At 34.5% G+C, this 20,942-nt stretch overlaps 1 protein-coding gene across 9 annotated transcripts in view; it reads right to left on the reverse strand.

The window, feature by feature from the left end:
- LOC112600046 (plasma membrane calcium-transporting ATPase 3) overlaps positions 1-15,562 on the reverse strand; it is a 64,160-nt gene extending 48,598 nt beyond the window's left edge. For 7 of the 9 annotated variants that reach the window (XM_025347185.1, XM_025347180.1, XM_025347186.1 and 4 more), the window contains exon 1: positions 3,623-3,730. The gene's annotated coding sequence lies outside the window, so the exon portion shown is untranslated. Of the gene's footprint in view, positions 1-2,344; positions 2,867-3,622; positions 3,731-14,951 lie in introns of those variants that run through there. The other 2 variants (XM_025347182.1, XM_025347183.1) reach the window with 2 other exon arrangements.
- Positions 15,563-20,942: the final 5,380 nt, after the last annotated feature.

The following is a 20,942-nucleotide window of genomic DNA, read 5'->3' on the forward strand; positions in this document are numbered from 1 at the left end:
AGTAGTAGTAGTAGTAGTAGTAGTAGTAGTAGTAGTAGTAGTAGTAGCAGTAGTAGTAATAGTAGTAGTAGTAGTACACGTGTCCCTGTCTCTCGATAAGAAGCAAAAAAATATTTGTTTTTATTATAACATCAGCGCACGTGTGTGATTATTATGACTAAACAAATAATTTAAAACGATTTCATTTTTGTCATTCCTGTACTTAGTAGTATTAATATAGCATCTATAAAAAATGGGTCATTGAAACATTTGAAACCCACCGTCATGATACGAGAAATGAATATAAAATATGTACAATACAATAATAACAAAAACATAATATTTTGTGTATCATAGCAAATATATTTCTTGAGTCTACGTTATACGACCATCATAATGCTGCTATAAAAATTTACAACCGTCCGGTGCGGCTTTCGGTTTGGCAAATAGTTATTCGTTTGGACGTGACGGGTAAACGATATAATATCATACCATATTGCTGAGTCGTGCCTCATCACCGCAATTACGATACACGCGTTACCGAGCGAGTCTGATTTTCGCAAAAATTAATTAATAATAAAAATAATGACCTCTTGTCCTATGAGTCTTTAAAATCACACAAAAGCATTAAAGAACCGTCACGTTGGGTGCTCGTGATGTTTATCGATGTGTAAATGGCCATCGACAAAGTGGATGATCGCAATCGTTATCGATGGTTATGATTTTACGAGACATCCATAAAGATTACTCTAGGACTATGTTATAAAATTATACGCGTTTGTGATTATGCTGAGTCACAGTGTATTATAGTTTTAATTAATAACAATAACGATTAAATTAATTATTGAACTGCAAACATTAGTAATTTGTTTGTTTTGCCTATTAATGGTTTTTCGTACGATCCTGGATCTGTGGATTAATCAGTAATCTATAACGCTATAAAAATACTGTTATTACATAAATACTCGAAAAGTAATGGATAATAATAACATTATACCAATATTATTAAATGAACCGACTTAACACGCCCCCGGTTTTATACGTTACAGATGACTGACTATCTCAAAACGCACTAAATCGGTTTTATCTATCGTCGACTCATCCCGAATGATTCTATCACGCCTGACTATGTATATATATATATATATATTACGATTATTTGCTATTTGCTCGCCCTTAGGCGGTACACAAAACGGTCTTAAAAGCTCTGTGTATACTCGACGACAATAATACAACAATAATATTGTATTGTATTGCTTCTGTCGAAGCCGAAAATTCTCGCACGTACTACCTTAACAATACACACAGACAATAATATATTGCATTAGACGCAATGAGCAAATACGATGTGTATTACGATAATTATTATTGTTATTATTATGTCAGCGTGGACAATATATATTATAATATTATGGTAATTTGCGTGAGTGGTCTCTATATAGATACCTATCTAACTTAAATCCTGCCTACGAGTGCATAATGCTCGATTAATGTGTTAAATGCCTTAAAACAATAATGGGTACCCCCTCTTAATAATTATCGTGCGGATAATTATCTATTGTTGTGCTAAGGTTTAAAAAAAAATAAATAATTTCTTTTCAAAACGTATTCTTAAACGTAGGTACATTTCGGTACATATTATACGAGTATACGATGCCAATAAATTTATTATAATAAAATTATTATTATTTGGTATGTATATGTATTAATTAGATAGGTACTGTTTTTATTACGGTGTGACGAAGGAAAAACAATTTTAATAAAACATCAAAGAGAATGCAAAAAAAAAAAAAAATACGAATAAAAATTGTTACATTTAATTAAAAATAATCATGATATTATTATTATATATACATATACATAATATATATATATAAGTAGTAAAAAAATAAAAATAATGTTAAAAAAAAAACCAAACCCTTTGCTCGGCCAAAGCGCTTTTTGAAAACAAAATAATATGTATTCGAACAAAGAGCAGACGTTATATTATTTTGTACAATGTTATCGTATTAATATTTTATTATACATGGTAGAAAAAAAATAAAAACGTTAAAAACGATACCAATAAAACTACGTTGACTAAGTATATGTATATGTGTGTGTGTTAACTATATTTTAATACAATATAATATTAAAAAAAAAAAAATCGTCGAATATTAAAGAGAGCCCGTTAAAAAAAAAATATCATTAGGAGGAGCTGGAACCTACGATTTGTCGTTATATTATCGTGTTATATGACGTTACGGTGTTAATTATTTAATATTATTTGCCCATTTATACAACAATAATAGTAATAGTAATAATAATAATAATAATAATAATAATTTATTATAATAATTATTTGGCTACGATCTATGTGATGTACCGTCGGTTGTTCGGTTGTGCGTGTTTTCCTCTTCCTGGTAACGAACGCCGACCAGCGGTTACGGAGCAACGATGCAACGGTCCGGTGCAACGTCGGGTGTATTCGATTCGATACGTGCACCCGGCAGTGAAATACGCGCGCCACAAATGGCGAGTCGGCGGAGGTGTGGTCGTCGTTGACGGCGCAGGCGGCACGGGGTCGCTGCGTTTTTACATAATAATCCCGTACACTAGCGATACGGCGAAATACTATTACGGTGCACTCGACAGTATTTTTAGGAAGCGCGCGACGGACGGTACGCAGAAAATCGAGAGAAAAAAAATGAAAAAAAAATATCGTCGTGAATATTTTATATTACGACTAATACACAAAATAATAATTATTATTAGTAATTACTTATTACCGATACGACTGCGACGGGCGCACGTGCGACGATCGCGTTCGGGCACGCCAGGGGACTGGGGAAACTTTCAATTTCCAATAATCGCGTACCCGCGGCTTCGGCGGCCGCGGACTCTCGCCGTTCCCCCTTCCCACTCCCACGCTGGTTATCCCCACCACTGAAGAACTCGCTTCGTTCATATGTGTTTTAATAACGTACGTACTATGCCGTATGTATTATGCGGCGGTGATACACCTCTAAGAGGTATACGCTATGCGACGGCTAACGACCACCTCTGAGGACGGCTTATCGCGGGCCGGACGATCGTCACGACTCCTCGTCGCGCATAACAATAACAATAATAATAATAATAGCACTGTATCTGCATACGTGCGACGTGCGTATTATATTAGTGTACTCGAAAATTATTTATAATTATCATGATTTAAATTTAATCGAATTATATAATATTATACGTATATAATATATTAATATATATAATATTATATACGTATAAATACTATAAATATCGTAGAGCAATTATCACGCGACGATAAATACACTTTTTTTTTTTTTTAAACAATAGTTTTATTATTCCTATTTCATTTACTGTAGAATAATAATGAAAAAAAAAAAAAAAATCGGTTCAAATAAACCGTAAGTGTATATCGCAATGATTTTTTACTCGACCTCGCGGTCTCCGGAGCGTTTTATATAATAATCGCATCACGGATAAACGATATGATTTAAAAAAAAACATCAACAAAAAATAAATACGTTATTTTATTTTATTGTAACGACACTACATTTGACGTGTAGTCTTGAGTACGTATAAAATAACGTGTGAAAAAAAAAAAAATCAAAATCACGTCAGCGAGTTCTTATATTATACTTACGCGGCTGCAGGCGGCGGTCTCGTGGCGGCCGGGAGTAACACGACGGCGGCGGTGGCGCGAACGAAAAGGCACCGATCGGACGACTACGACAACGGCAGTTGCGGCCGCAGCGACGATCGTTATGTTGCCGCCGCCGCCGTAGTACGCTCGCAACGTACGCTGCCACCGCGCGCCGCTTGCAGCGCTGCTGCGGTACGCCGTGCGTACATTGTCATGCCCCGCATCGTCGGTCAACCACCGCAGTCGCCCGCCCGCCCACCCGCCCGCCCGTGCTTTGAGCGGTAGGCGAGCGGGTTGTTCGCGCGCGATAACGGATAAGCCGATTCCGCGCTCCTCCGCGCGGGGCAACAACAACACCGCCGTGCATTTCGCGCGATATATATATGTATCATACGCACTCACACGGGCCTGCAGCGGTAGCGCAACCCTCCATAGTCAAAGTGGCGCTATGCATGATATGATACGGCGGCGGCGGTGGCGACGAAACCGGGGTCGCAGAAAACGTATTCAGGGGAGGCATGATACGGCGGGCCGAGCGGACGGTTGTCCACGGCAGTTCGGCCGGTCCGGCACTTGCTCGACGGTGACGAACTGCTGACGCGCCCCATTGACCCGTTTGGCCCTTCGCGCTGATTTAATTATTATTTATCCCTCTCCGCCTCCCCCCCCGACCACGTATGCGTATACAGAAGCAATAATAATTATGATATATATGTACATAGTAGCCTCCGCAGCCTGCTAACTAATTGATATTAACAGTGTGATTGGATTTGAACCGCCACCGCAGAGACCCCGCGAACCGCTCCGGCGACCGCCGCCACCGATGACTCGATTAGAATTTATCGCATACGATATTATGATGATAATAATATTATACGCTCATGTGAGCCGCCGTCAAATAGACTGCTCGACGACGGTAATTTGTTTTCGGGTCATTCGGAATATTAATTGATGGGGGTCACAAAATATAAGACGTACGACAGCCGCTGCACCGCGACGACGACCACCAACACTAATTTCTCCGGACAGCTCACACTTCGTATTTGATACGCTGGCGACGGCCCGTTTTTATATCATATTATTATTATTATTATGTTATTAAAGTATAAAATGTAATGTTTACACGACTGTTATAGACGAATTATTATTGAGTGAAACCATTATTACACGAAATGCAGTGCAAGACGGCCCCGTACGCACGCCACCGCTCAGCGCTCACATCACGTCGTCGCTGCAGTAAGTTAACAGTGACATCCGTGACGATAATAATATTATTAAACGTCCGTATATACAATCATATGAGGGGGGACGAAGGGAGGATGAACCGGACACGAACAAGACGACGACTATGATTTTTTTTCTGTCCCCCCAACGCTCAACGTCATCACATCATTATTATAATAATATTGGTCTACCGTCTGCCCGCAACATTAATGGCAATGATGAATCAAATAATAACGATTGTATTGCGCTCGTATGTGTGTACAGTGTACATCATAAAGTTTATGTATGTGTACATATATGGGAAGCTATTGGTGCACAGACAATGGAAAAATGAGTCATCTTCGACGAAACCGTCCCCCACACGACCCCACTCACTACTGCGAAGTTGTCGTAATCGTTTCCGTTCTCCACCGTTTCCCCCTTTTCATCCGCCGCTCCGTCATAAGCAAAATATTGTCGCCAGCTTGTCGTTCTCATATCATATGATGTGTAGCGGTGGCACCAACCAGTAATAGATCAAAAGTTGTTTTTTTCGACCCAAAACATACATTTTTCAAAACAATATATCAAATACTTTTTAAAAAAAAAAAAAAAAAACACTTAGGTAATACGAGTAGTAGTTACATTACATTAATATAAAATATCCTATCCAGTTATTTCAGTGGTTTGAAATAAGTTTTTTTGTTTTGTATAGTAAAAAATTTTGATTGTTCAAAAACATAGTTTGAATACGCGTTATAAATTTATTGAAGGACAAAGACTGTGAAATGTGTTATAACTTTAAAATACACTTTCGTACTTGATAACTTGTCATTTCAATATTTGTGGAATTTTAACATAAAATATAACATGTTATATGGTGTTTAGAAATCACACGATTAAAAATATTGATAAATGTTGCTATTTTTCTCTTTTATTTTTAAGAGCAATAAATAAAAATGTTAACGTTACATTACATGAAGGTAATAACATTTTAAATGTTGATTCACATAAGTCGTATACTTATATACGTCACAACATCACAACTATTAAAAATTGGTCTAGTTTATTAACCTATAAATAGGAGTTAGTATAATAGTCCTTTTCCCTTCTCTTCCCACTTAAATCTGCTTCCACGGCTGCAATCATAATGCAATTGATAATTTGTTTTAGCGTAGATTATGCAATTTAAATTGTTATAGATTGTGTAATAATACGCATATTAAAATACATGCAGGGCTGCGTACGTCATCGCTCATTCGCTGCAGCAGTCAACCACCGGCTGACGTCGCGGTCGCGCTGTCGTCATGTTTATTATTAATTATAAATTATAATGTTTAAATATTGTATTTATATATAATGGTAGAGCGAGAGAAAAGCTCATATCTGAACTACGATTACGTTGCTACCACCCCATCAGGAAGTAATGTTGAAGATTGGCTGCGTGGGTGTGGTTCGTATTTCGATCAACGAACTTTGTATAGTAATATATCACTATATATATATATATAAAAGAAATGACAGAAAGGTTATATTTTGTTGTTGAAATCAATTTTTACGGGTAAAAGCTAGGCGGTGACAGATGCTCATATATATATATATAACACAAAATATTCAATAAAATATGAAATACAACGTACATAACCTACACAAACGAACAATTTATTTACTAGGACGAATAATGTACATTATTCAAAAGTGAAGCCAGTGTATTCACACAAATATCGTATTTATACACATTACACATATCTGTACGACGAACTGCGACTGAACGTTATTTTTTAATTTAAATAAAACATGACGTGGATATGCAAATCGTGTGCTGAAAATACCGATTTTGAATATTATTGTCAACTGCTTTTGATAATCCGAGCTTATTTGTATTCGTTTCAGAGTTTTAAGTGTTGTAAAAATATAAGTCCATCATTAGATTGTTCAGTCTGAGTAGGTCGCCCACGAGTAATGAATAATTTTCATTCAAATCGTCATAATAAAAATTATACGTTGGATTTGGGTAAAATTTAAATAATCAATACCTAACGCTGTGGTTTCGAGTTGAATTCGTGAAACTCTGCACAGCACCATAATAATAGAATTAATTATACAAAACGAATACTTCGTTTGCCGACGGTAACAGCAATGTTTTAAGCAAACAGTAAAATATATTATACATAATTGAATAACACACTTATACGACGACTAAACGCCCAAAATGAGTCAATAACAAATTCGTACGTAATAATATTAAACATTATATTTTATGATGATATGACAATCAAACCCTTACTCAAATAATAACCACCATAATACCACATCCACGCATAATTGTATAAATATATACAGTATACACTATATACATATTTTGTTTAACGACTATAGCGACTATACATACGTAATATCAACTTGCCACAAACTTGTAATATGCATTGTTACGCGACTGCTGCAACAGTATATTATATAGCGATGTATTGTATATTATAGCTAAAAGATATAAATAATGTCGTATTTTTTTGCATTAAATTGTTTATGACTTTTCGTCTGATGCTCTATATACGCGTATTATACTATATAATACATATTAATATATTATATATACTATCCCCGGGTATAAAAAGTGGGTGTTGGGCGGGAATGATTTTGCTGGCGGTGTGTGGTGGGGTGGAGGAGCTAGTTGCAGGATTCGCTATCCCAGCCAATTTTTCTAGAAGTCTAAAACTGCTCAATCCGTCGCATAAGCTGCTGCCGTATCGTTGTGCCGTCTGTGGGGACCACGACAGGAACGTGTAGAGCATTGCTACGCACGCGAGAGGAACGACTTACGGCAATTGCACAACAACAATTCGCAATGGGGTGGTCGCGCTTCAGTACGAGGGGGATAGTTGTACGACGTATTATAATATTATATACTTTTACATAAAATAAATATGTTCAACTGACACGTCATGTGAAGTGATTTCATAAATCTACTACAGTTAATTGATCGTACACAGTTACACCTACCAAATAGATATTACTATATTATAGTTAGATATCGTGTATAATAAGTGTAATTTAATATATCATGTTTAATTATCGTCATAACGACGTAACAATATAAAATATACCATAGTATAAAACCTTTTAAAAATATTATTTTTAAAAAACTTTAGAAAATTCATCGAAAACTTAAACTTTTAAAAAAAAAAAACAAGTATAGAACGCAATGTAAAAAATGACAATTTATTTTGTATTCATAAAATATAAATATACGCATATAATTTGGTTATGTGTATTTTATAGTATTTTATATTTAATTTATAGTCCCGTCAAACAACGTTTTGCTATTAAAAGACAATTATTTAAAAAATAAAAAATGTACATAGGTACAAAATAAGTGAATATTTTTTTGTTTTTAAATTGCAGCCTGTATATTATTATAGTATAATATAGTCAATGGAATTGTGTTTGTTTTGTTTATATTATAGAATATGTATACTACGATATATTATTATGATTGTGTAGTACACTCCAGTAAAAATAAAATATATTTATTGATATATAACGTTTTATAGTTAAACAATTCCTACTTATTTGTTCCAATTTATTTTTAGTAAATACAACTATATATTATAACTTTAAGTTAAGATTTAAAAACGTGTATGATAAAATACTAAGTAGCATGAAAAAATGTATTATTAGAAACAATAAACACAAAAGTTGTCAGTGATAGTCGTCATCAGTCGTGAAAACTGGATGACATTGAAACATATTTGCATGCACAAATATTATACGACTAAACAATACCTATATAATTTTTATAATTTTACTATTATAATGAAATAATTTTCACCTGAAAATTCTCAACTTGTTAAAAATTCAAATGATTTTTTATAAAATTTACGAATCTATGTTACTATACGGACATGGTCATATTTTGATTGTCTGCTTTGACGGCATATAATAAAATTCTCGTCGACGATTATTTTAAAAATCAACGTCACTAATAAATCAAAAGGAACAAGTAAAAAAAAGTCAGGTTATTTTTACACGGCAGGTTATATCAAAAAGTACATTTTAAATCAGGGCAAATTGTGCTACTTTCGTTATTATTATTATATTGTCAGTAAAAACTACATAGTTTATTGCGAATACGCACGCATCTGACGCGTTATTTTCGTATATTATACTGGAATTAATAAAGTTTTCGTACAGACGTAGAGTTTTAAAAGCCACAAAAGATGACTTGCCATTATTATTATTATTATTATTATTTATTATTGTTGTTGTTTTAGGACTGCCGATACTTGATAAACGTCGCCCCAGGACATGAAGAGTGACACCTTTAACATACATAATATTAGAGATTATAAAGTCGAGATAAAAAAAACCAGAAGCCTAAATGTTTACATAACAATAACCTTCTATAATAGAGGGATATGTTTGTGTGTGTTTAGTATGATATGGAATACATAATATTATACCGTTATAAGTTATAATATATTATATTATTTATATTACATCGTCTGTACGACGAATGTATTTGACAACTGTATACTATACAAGGCTATATTTGCATTGTATCTAATATGTGTAATACTGCTGTGCACACCAAGCGTCCAGAGTCAAGCAAATTTTATCATTTTATGTATAAACAGGTTTTTACCACTTTCTTTATCCACGACAAATTTCAAATTATATATTATTATACTTAATACTGAAACGTTAAAGACAAACTTTTAAAATGAAACTTTAAGACTTTTTGTATTATAAGCTTTTTTATTTGAATGAGATTTTTTCAAAATGGTTCTTATACTTAAGGAAATAAAAATTGGCTTACCTTAAGTATAAACTTGGTATACATTTAAAAAATTTAATCGATGTCCTATTACTCTTATAAACTTACTTATGAAAAACTTATGTCTTAAAATAATTGTATGCATTTTTTATTACAAAATAATTTACAAATTTTCGTGATTTTAACGAGTTTACTACAAATTTAAAATTCAAGTCTTTGAATGCTTACAAATCATTGTGATTTTTATTTTCAATATTCTTTTATTGTCGTATGAACGTTTTATGGCTTTTTTATAGTTTTTACTTGAAAACAACAATTTTATTTAAATAAAAAAAAAACTAAAAGAAGTTTAAAAATTTTAAAATGCTTTTATTTCAAAATCTAAAAACATTTTATCACGTATAAAAAATTTCTTCTGTAAACATTTGAGAAAATTTCAACTCATGATTATTATTTTTAAATACAACAATCGACCAATTATTATAAAGAATATGTAATGATATTATTTTTCTTTTTACACTAGGTTCTCCTTAAGTAGGTACTAGATCCAAATGATACCATAAACTAATCATTAACTTAAAGGTAAAAGAAGTTTTACTATTCCTAAAAATAACATTAAAAAACCAATAAATTTATTGCTCTACTCTGAATCTGAAGCCGACACATAACCCTCCTTAAAATAATACACATACTTTGGGTATCAGACACTTTAAGCTTTAAGTAATAAATAAACTAAGAAAATCTATAATCCATTTAAGTTTAAGTAATTATATTATTTAAAGATAAAAAGGAGGTAAGCATGATACATGGTAAATCTCTCTATGTATTCATTTATATACTTGTATTATACGTAGATATACAATTTTTTATGTAAAATTGAAATGTTCGAGTCTACGTTTCCTTCCAAACATATTTATTTATCTAATAGAGTTACAATATGAATAATAAAAATAAATAATTAGTAGTAGATGATAGTTGTAACTTGTATTTGAGTGGATTCTATCAATACTGTATGAATAATCAACAAAAAAAGATCACAGAAAATAAACTTGATGAAACATTAAATGTGATATGTATAATATAGTATAAAAATTAAATGCTGTGTAATTGTAAGCGCATAAATTTGTAAGCAGATGGAACGATTGGAACCAATTAATTTTTTAAATATTCGTAATAGCCCGAATAAAAACGGAAATAAAAATTAGAAAAGTTGTCCAAAAGTTGAAAAATTCGGAAAAACTGAAAGTGCTTTTTTCAATAAAATGTTTGTATGAACTTGAAACTATATGCATTTATTTGTTAAAATTTGGCTTATATGATGAGTAATGATGACAACAATATTTTAAACCACTCTCAAAACAACATTTGCGAGGTCACATTTAAAATATAAAAATTCTTTATGGGGAAAACAATTTTTGCCGGGTTATCTAATGTATATAGTTAAAGTCTTGAAAGGTTAGCGTGCAAAGTATAACATTTCGTGACGACAAGGTATCAAACACATCAAATGAGTGTAGAAAATACTAAAATTGCGTATCTAATAATTATCTGTTTAGCTACTTGTTTATATGATATGTTTGTATTGCCCTTAAGATAGGTAGGTCTTTGTATGACTATAGTTGTACGTGTTTAATGTTAAAGGCGTTAAAGGCACGTCCAAGTAGTTGTTGCTCAAACAGTTACTACCAAGGTTGCAGTTCGAGGGAAGTACAAACGACTGTCTGCGGTATCGAAAAATAAAATTTAGTAGTCGTAATGATGGTTATATGAGTTTAATAAAATAGATAGTTAAACGAAAACAAGTGCAGTAATGATGGTAGAAGCAGAACAGCCAGAAGCAAGTTTAATGTTTAATCGATAACAGTGGTAAACTAACAATAATAAATACGAATAATAAACGGTAACGCTGAAAATCAAAAGTTCAAAAATAGTCCACTCCAATCGTCCACGAGCATATTATCGTCGTGTATTTCGGTGCCAGCCAAACGCGTATAATATATATGCTCTACGATGATATATGTCGTATTTTTACCGATCCAACAACAACAACACACACACACACATACACACACGTATACCTCCTGTCGAAATTTATACATCTCGCCGTTATCGCCGTATGCATTGTATACATGTAGGTAGGCATTTATTATAATTTGAGCTATAATAATAATATAGACGACGGTAAATCACGATGCAACTATAGCAACGCCGCCACCCGAGAGTAATATTGCTTGCAGTGGTGGTGTGCTAGGCTGAACACTTATATTGAGGTTCGTGCATAACCGTTTGAAGTAGTAATTCGCATTTTTAACACGATGACTACGTCAACTTTTTCAAACTTTTAGAGTGTTATAAGTAAATTTACCGGCGTTAGTAGATTAATAACATCGTACGTTTCTTGATGCACTCCAGTTTGTATTATATTATTGTATTAATTAATTTTCGTACATAAAGTTTACGGTCGGTTGAGACGAACAAGTCGTGTGAAAATAATATCACATAAAATCATTAAGAAATAAAGCCGCACTATAAAATTATGATTTAATTTATACACATCTGTGAATGCTACGGAGCGATGGATGATGTCGTCGATTTTCTTTTCCGTTTCTCTCGCGTACGCTCTTTTAGTTTATACTCTGCGATAATGTTTTTGAAAAAGCGTTTCGATTAATTCAACAATACGAGATTATATTCAAATACAATAATTCAAATTGAAAAAAAAAACTTTTAAAAATATTTGAATGAATATGCACCCACGGATTTTTCTTTCGTGTGGCTTCACTTTATAAAAAGTTTTGTAACCAACACAGAACGAATTGTATATATATATATAAGTAAGGTGGTATTATATTAGATACCTATACTAACAATTTCCTTCAATTGTTATCGGTTATGTTAACACTGCTGATGATTTTTATTTTTTATTTTAAATTTAAATTTGGCAAAAGCTGAGCACACCACAGGCAACATTAACATTTACATTTTAATATTTAATACGTTACAAGTTCGAACTCATCGATGTGTATCATACTCGGGACAAGTGTTTGGATAGATAACAATAAAAAAAATTAAAAAAACTAACGTCTTCAAGTGTCTCGCCCAGGCGCCCAGCCCTAGCTGGCGTGGCGCCGCGATGGTGCGCGTATATATATATATATTATAAAATATTATAACTCGTAAACGCGTCTGCTCGGGAAAATCGAGTGTCAGCGGTGACGGCAGCAGTGGCGGTGGTCCCGCTTACATAGATATAGCGTGTTTAAAATTCGTAAAAATAATAATAATAAAAAAATCGTACGAATCTGAAAATCAGCGGTGACGACTCCGCCGGCGTACGATAGTGCACGCAAGTCGCCGCCACCGAATGATAAAAATAACAATCGCCACAGAGTTATTTTCGTAACCGCGACGATCCCTCTGCCTTACACCGCCGCTACCGATCGCTCGCCGTGAAACATGCCCATTGGAAGTAGCGGCTGCGGCGGCGGCGGTGTTGGCGGCCGGCGAGTATGTTTTGCGAAAGAAACGAAAAACCTCCCTTTAACTACGATTTTTCACTTCAACGAGTGTCCCGAGGTCGTTACACGCGTGGCGGTCACGACACCGTAACGACAACGTACCCACCAGCGACATGATATTATTATTATGGGTCGCATATTTAATGTATAACACGACACGCAGCACTGTGGAGGTACGCTATACCTTCAGTCGTGGTGGCCTAATAAAATATAATCAGACGATCAGATTCATAATGAACGTATACGTAGGCTTTTGGACGACGAAGTGGTTGGTGGTGCGGGATTGTCGCCGCGGCTTCGCGAATAGGGTTGGTTTTTCGATCGTACACCGACGACCGACAACACGAAAACGGTCAAACACGCGCGCAAATTAGAGAGCGAGAGAGACGGTAAATCAGAAGAAATAATTAGAAAAAAGTGGCGATCGGGCGGCGGCGGCGGCAGTGGTGGCGGCCAACACGCGAAATGTGTGTGTGCGTGTGTGTCTGTCTCTAAATTTAGAGACGACGGCGCTGCCGCCGCCGTCGCCGCAGCCGCCGGTGCTGGACCATTATATTATTGCTGCGACGGCGGCCAGACCCTCGGAAACGGTTAAAAATAGTCGTACTGCAGTCTCCGGTACGTCGCGTTACGACTATACGGCCAGCGACGGCGGCGGCGGTGTAATGGGCGAGACAAGAGCGCGTTGTAGTGACTATATATTATAATATGGGTTTTCTTTCTGACAATGGCTGGTCGGTCGCACACACGCCGCCGCCGTACGGTATTATTGCGAAAATTGCATATTATAACGACCTCCCGGGTTGGCGTGGGCGCCAAAAACACCACCACTACCACCACCTAAGCAACTGCCGCCGCCGCCATTACACACACACACACACACACGAGCCCACGTTTACTTTTTTGCATGTGCGTCTTGTACGATGTTATATACGCCGCCGCCGTGAGGTACATCAGCAGCAGTAGCATGCGCGTGCGACCGTGGCCCGCCAAAAGCCGTGAACACGTAATAATACCATTATAATGTGAATCGCGGGCGGACGTTTCGCGATTGTTACGTATTTTATTCGAAAATCTGTCAAACCCGGGCGAGGTCACGCTGGGATCCGATTCGGCATGGATCGAAAGGAGTACGGCTAAAAATAATGTGCGCGTACACTGCGGGGAAATATAATAATAATAATAATAATAATAATATTATTTAATGCACACAATGTCTTGGCGGTCCCGCGACGGAAAAATAAGAAAAGTTTCGCGTGGTGCCGGGAAAACGTGCTACGCACTCTTGAGACATTACCTAAACGATTACGGTTGAGTTGTTTCGACTTTTGATTTTACAAAGGCGACGGATTGCGTACGCGTAAAGTATGACGTGATGTTGTATGGGTACACACTTTAGTAATATATACGCATATAAGTGCATCAAACTTACACGATATTATACCATTATGATAAGTACTAAGTAGGTAATAATATGTGTAGGTACGAGAAAAATTGCTAGTCGCACTCGTCCGACATATTATCACAACGATACGCCTGCAACTATAGCCTTAAATGGCTTATATTTACTACACAATAATGCTATACTGCCGACTACAATATTCTACTTATCGATCGGCGATGCGTGGCATATCGCGCCGAGGCGATGACCCGTCCGCCGTGATAACATAAATGTATACTTTCAACGATACAGTATATGATGGAGATAATAGAAAAACGCGAAAACAAAACAAAATTTAAAAATTATTTAAACGGTCGCGGTGCACGTTGTGCAACCGTGACGATCGATTAAAATAATAATAAAAAAAAATCGGATAAATCGAACAAAACTCACCTCTGTCGTGTCTCTCGGCGGATGGTCGGATGGCCGGCAAAGGCTGAAGTCTGAAGACGGTGTAATATATATCCACCCCGGCGATGGCTCTATAGGCGTGCGGCGGCGCTGCGGGTACGATATTATTCGGGGCAGGTACACCCGCGCGCGCGTGTGGGTTCGTGCATGTATACACGCACGGAGAAGAGTCTGCTGCTAGGTCACCGGGCGGCTTGGTGGCCGATCGATAGTGGGTGGCGGCGGCGGCGGTGTCAGTGACGGAAGACCTCGGGGCGGCGGCCGGTCTTACTGGTTACGGTTGCGGCCCGGTAGCGTTCGTTCGCGTTTACCACACGCACCACGCACACACACGCACAAAAATATACGCGGGCACACACGGTACGCGTATGCACACACACGGTCGCGGACGCGCGCGCACCGATCGCCGTGTGTGTGTGTGTATGTGTGTGTGTGTGTGTGTGTGTGTGTGTGTGTGTGTGTGTGTGTGTGATACCTATATAACGCACACGCACGCCTGGCCGAGTGCGTCGAGAGGGTTTTTCGAGTTCGACGACGGCGGTTGGCGAGGAAGAAGAGAAAAATATTTGCAAAAAACTCGGCCCCGAGAGACGCGATGCAGCCGCGAACCGCCTAAAACGCGTATAATCCGCGTGACCAGTGTGTGACGAGTGGGCTCAGTAATAACGGCGGTACGCGTAAGCGTAAGCGCGCGATAATATTTCTCAGTCCCGGTCCGTCTTACGTCACGTTAGGTAAAATAAATATAAATAAATAAACGACAAGACGTGTGCCGGCTTCACGCGCCTGTTCTCGTGGACCGCGAGAGACAGTCGCGACACGGCCAGCGCCGCGTGGAAAGAGTGGGAGAACCGTGGGGTCTAAATACTGTCGTATAATATTATTATTATTATATTTACATATCGCAATAAACTTTTTTAAAACCGTTGCGTAACGCGAAACACGGGCGTGGAATATCCGCCCGCGTTGTTATTATTAATAACATATCGAAGGTATATAGGGCTGGAGTAGCGGCGTGGAACATATAATATTGTATTGTTCTATCGATTTGACGGTCAGCTAAAAAACGTGAGATAGGCATAGACCAATCGCCGCGCGGGCCTACGCCGATTCGTGTTTAACAGGTCATTATTAGGTACCTATACCGCAGCACGCGGCGACTCGGCGGCGTTCTGCGGGGGGGCGTATCGGTGGGTTCGCTATTGTACAGATCGGTGACGGGCGACCGACAGCAGTGGAAAAACGTGAGAGGTTTTTCACGATATTTAAGAGATAGCACGCGACGTGCGCGTATTAACCGGGAGAATCGCTCTACACAACAAACCTAGTGTCTCTCAGCTCTATATCGACTCTCGACGAACGCGAACGCCCCCCCCCCCCCCCCCCAATCGAAGCTGCACCGTCGCTTGTCCGTTCACGGCGCTAATTCTCCTTCGTTAGCTACCGCCTCCACCACCACGCGATGCGTATCGTATCGTGCAGAAAAGCGCAAATCCTCCCTGCCGCCGGCACGACCAGGTACTCTGTAAGCGAGGCGAAGGGCGTTATGCACGATGACAATAATAATGTAAAAGTTGGCGCGCCCGTAGTCTCCGCTTGCGTAAAAATCGAATTTAATCACTTAAAACCGAGTAACTCGAACTCGGTGCAGGGCGTTTCAGGAAAACGGGAGAATTAAAAATAATTATTAAAAAAAAAAGTACAAAAATATATTCCTTCGTACGGATATCGATTTCAATATGTACATGCGATTTTCAACCTTTTCGATTCTAAAGGGCATACAATTTACCTGTAGTCATTTATTTTTGCGATAAAACTAAAAATGTTGTGAATAAGTTTATTTTTTTCTTCGAGAGTTATTATTTCTTATTTTCCTATTTCGACATGAAAAAACCTGTACGGCTGTACATCATATTATACTATACATCGTAAATCATTTTTAATAAACAATAATACATGTGATGTGCTTAATACTGAAATCACAGTCGTGGATGCGAAAAAAGAAATTAAATTGATGATGGCTGGAGACCTAAATTCTTTTGATGCGGGGAGCTTTTTCTTGTCACCGCATCTCCAAACAATCGATTCTGAATACACGAGAAGTTATATGATTTTACAACAACTATTATATTAATATTAAATACGCTCTCTCTTGTTAGACTCGATAAAATCATTTAAGATAATAAATTATAATGACAATATTAAGCATCCCTAACCCTACACTAAATCGGTCTTACAAACATCGTTGACCAAATTATTTTTTTTCAATTTCATTGCAGATTATATTGCAGAGTTAATCGATAATATTACTTGAAGTTAATTTTATGATGTTCTTATTTTCTTATAATGCGGCATTAAACTTTAAAACACTGCAAAGCCGCAGGACATTTAGCAAGGAAATTATTCCTCGGAGATACGGAATTGTTGTTTACGCAGATGTTACGAACAGTTTAAAAATTCCGACCATTTGTATAAGCGAAGCGCTCTCGGAATTTCCATGAAATATACTTTAAAACATTCTTATATTTAATTTTTGTATTATATGTTTTATAATTCCCGAGTAATGTGATAGAATGTTGCCTGATAAATTGAGGACAATGTAAACTTTTTAACAATAACATTTAATGCTCATTTTATATTACTAAATAATATGTTCAATTGAACAAAGATTTAAATTCGAATTAAAATTTTTCTCTCGAAAATAAAATGTTAAATACAATCTTTTTTAAATACCTTATACTTGTTAGTTATTGGTTAATAGTAAGTACTGTGGCCATAGGGAGAGGAGGACTAAAAAGGCTTCAGTCGCTCCCGATTGTTAATTTTTCTTTTTTATTAACCACGTTAAAATATTAAACTTTTTTAAATTATTTAGTCATTGAAACCTTGTCAAGTTAGGTGTTAAGTGTATTACCTAAGATTAGATAAACATAATATTATTATCATTTATTAAATGTGATAATAACTTATCGTTAATTTAAATTTAATTATATTAACATAAAACTACATAATTGTGTTTATCTTGCACTATATATATATTTAAGTTTACTGTGCTTACCTAAACACAAAAACCACTGACTAAATCAGCTACCAGTTAAAAATTTAATTCTTATACATCAAAATATTTTAAAGAATATTAAGGTTTGAAATTAGAAATTGAAAATGTATATTGTTATTAAAAATAAAAATATAGATAACAAATAGGTAGATAATCTATAATGTTAGTTTGATATTTTTGAAATAATAAGTATGTAAATAAAAATGTATAACTAGACATATTTTCATTATATTGTTACATTCATTTTTAAAAAGGTAAGTATAGATACCAAGAAGAATGTAATTAAACTATTGAATCAAATGAAATGTTACTATAATTTAAAAAAAAAATTAATTATAATTACATAATAATACCTAACAGTTAAAATAAAAAATGATTACTATACCTTTTATATTTAATTTTCTATGTTTGGCCTCATGCCCCTCTTCCCAATTACACATTCTTGGTAAGTCACTGATAATAGCTTTTATTATTTATGGGTAATATGATAATATATAGTATAAATAATGTATTCATAGAAATGGTTACTTGTCAAAAATAATTAATTTATTATCAAACATTAAGGTGATTATGAATACTTATAGTATGTTATTTATTATATTATTATCGATTTTTTGATTCCAAAATGTATAGTTTGTTACTCTCATTCGTATTTTATACGATATAGAATATATTCTTCTACGTTGATACTTGATACCGAAACGTATAGTTAGTATAACGAATGTTTTACGATTACGTAGGTAGTATAACGGTTACTATGGTCACCAAATAGTTGTCTGTTTTCATTTAGTTAATTTAATGATGCATTAATTAAAAAAAGGTCAAATAATACCCATTTAATTAACAGTTAACGACTTCTCAATAAACAATATTAATATACACAATATATGCTAATATAATTTCATATTTTACATATTACTCGTCTTCATTGGACAATGGACATTCTATAAAAAAGTGCTCAAAACCTGTTTATAATATTTTGATTTTCTTTATCATCTGTTTGTATAAAATATATTATATAGGAAGGTACATATGCGGCTATATATTATTTTATGAACCGCTAACGAATTATGTTTATATAGTATATATTTGTATTATTCAGTGCTCAATAATACATAAACGATTTCCAATATCACCATGGCGCCTTAAAATGTTGTAAAAAATATGTTGTATAAAGGATCGGTGGCGCCGTAGTGTATAATGTGCATGTTTATATTTACTGATAGCAGTATATTTGTATTTCCGGAAACGGTGAAAATTTGATCGATGTACAAAACGTAATAAATATTAAAAGGTATACAAACCAGCCCACCGATCTTGCAGTTTGAGTTTATATACAGAGTGATTGACTAAACATGCAAACACCCTATATCCTTATAATTTTTAAAAAAATTGATTTTTACAACTATTTCATGCACATACTTAAATACAATATTTTAAAATAATTATTGTATTTTAACCATCCTTTAAGAAGTGTTATATAAACACCATAAAAACATTTCAAATAAATACTACATTTTTTATTTTAAATTATTTTGCGGACACATTTTTGAAAATTTCAAATAATAAATTTTAATACATCTTAATTAAAATTTAAATAACTATACCTATACTACATAAATTATCCTTAAAAAATTATGTTTAATAATTCGGAAACTAATTTTTTTGAATTTTGATTTATATACTTGAACATTAAAAAAATAAACATATTATAATTAATTAATAAATAATACATTTTAAAAATTTGATTGTATAAAAGAAATACATACATAAGTAATTGGTGAAAGTTTCGAGATTAAAATTATTTATTTCCTAGTTGAAACAATAAAATATATTTATTATTATTTATCATTTTTTTTTTTTTTAAGGGAAATATAGTATTGCCAAAAAAAAAGTAATACTATAGTCTCTTATTATTTCGTATTAAAGTTATAATGTATAATCTGTAAAGGTATTATAATTTTTTATCTAGGTATTAACTTAAAAAAAATAATAATTCATAGATAAGAATTTAGAATATAGCTTTATGTTGAATAAAGTTTATCATAAGTATGTATGTTTAATTTTATACATTAAATTTGTACATAATATGTACATATATCAATTGTATAATGATATAAAAATAATTATTTACACTTACATAATAACTATATTGTGAAAATGAGGAATTATTTTGTATACCTTACTGCTTATGAATATTTCAAGTTAAGTTTATTAAATCATAATACATATATATATATATGTCCAATCTTGGCTTTTACAATAGACATAACTTATATAATATATATGTTTTAGATGTGTAGTCTTATTTTATCTATAAATTAACAATCCATAGATTTTGGAGAGCGTCCGGCTCCAAGTACTTCGTTTAAATGCCAACTGTTTGCCCTTTATAATACATAATATGTAATATACTGCAGGAAGTGTGACTTGCAGTGCGTTTTAAATAGTTCAAAGTACCGCATTGTATTATCACTGCGTTAACATTGATTTCTTTCGTGACAGTTCTCCGTTGTTGTTCCCTACTGACATTTTGTGATTTTAACACACATGCTCTACAATTAATTGATGTAACTTGCAAGGATTCGCTGTGCTTTTATCTGCATATATAGTATATGTGCGAGTAATGGGTATTTTTGATTAGCTGTTGTATAATAAATAATATAATATGAATAAATAATATATATATTTCATTCATCATTACAGACACCCTGGATGTTGAGTAAAAAGAGGGGCCACTCATTTCAATGAGCTCACTTCAACACTGCATAGTGGTGTGTTATAATACAAATAATTTGAATGTAATAATAAATCATCGTATTTGAAAATATACAATAAATTAAATTAAAAAGAAATTATAATAAATAAAATAATTGTATAATATTTTGGGGTGGGCTAAAATTACTAAAATTAGA

The sequence above is a fragment of the Melanaphis sacchari genome, unplaced genomic scaffold (genome assembly GCF_002803265.2).
Source record: "Melanaphis sacchari strain LSU unplaced genomic scaffold, SCAv2.0 Contig59_pilon_pilon, whole genome shotgun sequence".
Lineage (NCBI taxonomy): Eukaryota > Metazoa > Arthropoda > Insecta > Hemiptera > Aphididae > Melanaphis > Melanaphis sacchari.